Source organism: Camponotus vicinus, unplaced genomic scaffold (genome assembly GCF_025532165.1).
Source record: "Camponotus vicinus isolate PSW18456_S1 unplaced genomic scaffold, iyCamVici1.0 SCAF_24, whole genome shotgun sequence".
NCBI classification, from domain to species: Eukaryota; Metazoa; Arthropoda; class Insecta; order Hymenoptera; family Formicidae; genus Camponotus; species Camponotus vicinus.
This window is the reverse complement of record NW_028141961.1, coordinates 10,001-12,500: the sequence shown is the minus strand read 5'-3', so window position 1 is coordinate 12,500 and position 2,500 is coordinate 10,001.

The window sequence follows — 2,500 nt, the reverse complement described above, 5'->3', positions numbered from 1 at the left end:
ACTCGTATTCGTGGAGTAAGCGTTCGGTAAGCGCGACGACTCAGCTGCTTCCGTCCAAGACGAGAGCGAATCGCGCGGCCAACACACCAGATGCGTGCGCGCCACATAAGAGCCATTCGGTCTTGCGACACCGACTCGTGGCAATGCTGTGCTTGTAAAAAGTGTGTTTGAGACGATTCGCGAAGGAACGAGCCGCCAGAGACGCGCAGAACGCGCTCCGGCCCGTTTCGTTCGCGACCGACTCGTTTAGACGCGCCGAGCGCGATGTACCTCTTATAGTACCCAACCGACGTCCCAGGCGGTCGGCGACGCACGGTCGATAGGCCGGCGGCATACGGGCGCGATCGCCGATAGACGCGAGTGCCCGGGACGTGTTCGGAGAACGAAGGCAACGTTAAATAACGACTAAAGTTATGATTTTGCCACGATTATATATATTAAAAATTTATTCCAAATTCCGGGCGACACCTACGAAATAAGCCGCGAGCGGTACTTACGAGACCGCTCTCGGGCGGTACCTACGGCCTCGGCGCGCCACGCGACGCACCAAGCCGACTCTCGGCGGTACCTACGACGCTTAGCCGGGCGGCACCTACGAGACCGCTCACGGGCGGTATCTACGACGCGTGGCCGGGCGATACCTACGAGAATGCTCTCGGACGGTACCTACGACGCGTAGCCGGGCGGTACCTACGAGAGGGCTCTCGGGCGGTATCTACGACGCGTGGCCGGGCGGTACATACGAGAATGCTCTCGGGCGGTATCTACGAAGCGTGGTCGGGCGGTACCTACGAGAATGCTCTCGGGCGGTATCTACGACGCGTGGCCGGGCGGTACCTACGAGAAGGCTCTCGGGCGGTACCTACGGCGTCGGCGCGACTCGCCACGCACCAAGTCCGCTCTCGGCGGTACCTACGAAGCGTAGCCGGGCGGCAACTACGAGACGGCTCTCGGGCGGTATCTACGACGCGTGGCCCGGCGGTACCTACGAGAATGCTCTCGGGCGGTATCTACGACGCGTGGCCTGGTGGTATCTACGAGAATGCTCTCGGGCGGTATCTACGAAGCGTGGCCGGGCGTTACCTACGAGAATGCTCTCGGGCGGTATCTACGACCCGTGGCCGGGCGGTACCTACGGGAAGGCTCTCGGGCGGTACCTACGGCGTCGGCGCGACTCGCCGCGCACCAAGTCCGCTCTCGGCGGTACCTACGAAGCGTAGACGGGCGGCACCTACGAGACGGCTCTCGGGCGGTATCTACGACGCGTGGCCGGGCGGTACCTACGAGAATGCTCTCGGGCGGTATCTACGACGCGTGGCCGGGCGGTACCTACGAGAAGGCTCTCGGGCGGTACCTACGGCGTCGGCGCGACTCGCCACGCACCAAGTCCGCTCTCGGCGGTACCTACGAAGCGTAGACGGGCGGCACCTACGAGACGGCTCTCGGGCGGTACCTACGAGAATGCTCTCGGGCGGTATCTACGACGCGTGGCCGGGCGGTACCTACGAGAAGGCTCTCGGGCGGTACCTACGGCGTCGGCGCGACTCGCCACGCACCAAGTCCGCTCTCGGCGGTACCAACGAAGCGTAGCCGGGCGGTACCTACGAGAGGGCTTTCGGGCGGTATCTACGAAGCGTGGCCGGGCGTTACCTACGAGAATGCTCTCGGGCGGTATCTACGACCCGTGGCCGGGCGGTACCTACGGGAAGGCTCTCGGGCGGTACCTACGGCGTCGGCGCGACTCGCCGCGCACCAAGTCCGCTCTCGGCGGTACCTACGAAGCGTAGCCGGGCGGCATCTACGAGGCGGCTCTCGGGCGGTATCTACGACGCGTGGCCGGGCGGTACCTACGAGAATGCTCTCGGGCGGTATCTACGACGCGTGGCCGGGCGGCACCTACGAGAATGCTCTCGGACGGTATCTACGACGCGTGGCCGGGCGGTACCTACGAGAAGGCTCTCGGGCGGTACCTACGGCGTCGGCGTGACTCGCCACGCACCAAGTCCGCTCTCGGCGGTACCTACGAAGCGTAGACGGGCGGCACCTAAGAGACGGCTCTCGGGCGGTATCTACGACGCGTGGCCGGGCGGTACCTACGAGAATGCTCTCGGGCGGTATCTACGACGCGTGGCCGGGCGGTACCTACGAGAAGGCTCTCGGGCGGTACCTACGGCGTCGGCGCGACTCGCCACGCACCAAGTCCGCTCTCGGCGGTACCTACGAAGCGTAGCCGGGCGGCAACTACGAGACGGCTCTCGGGCGGTATCTACGACGCGTGGCCGGGTGGTATCTACGAGAATGCTTTCGGGCGGTATCTACGAAGCGTTGCCGGGCGTTACCTACGAGAATGCTCTCGGGCGATATCTACGACCCGTGGCCGGGCGGTACCTACGGGAAGGCTCTCGGGCGGTACCTACGGCGTCGGCGCGACTCGCCGCGCACCAAGTCCGCTCTCGGCGGTACCTACGAAGCGTAGCCGGGCGGCACCTACGAGACGGCT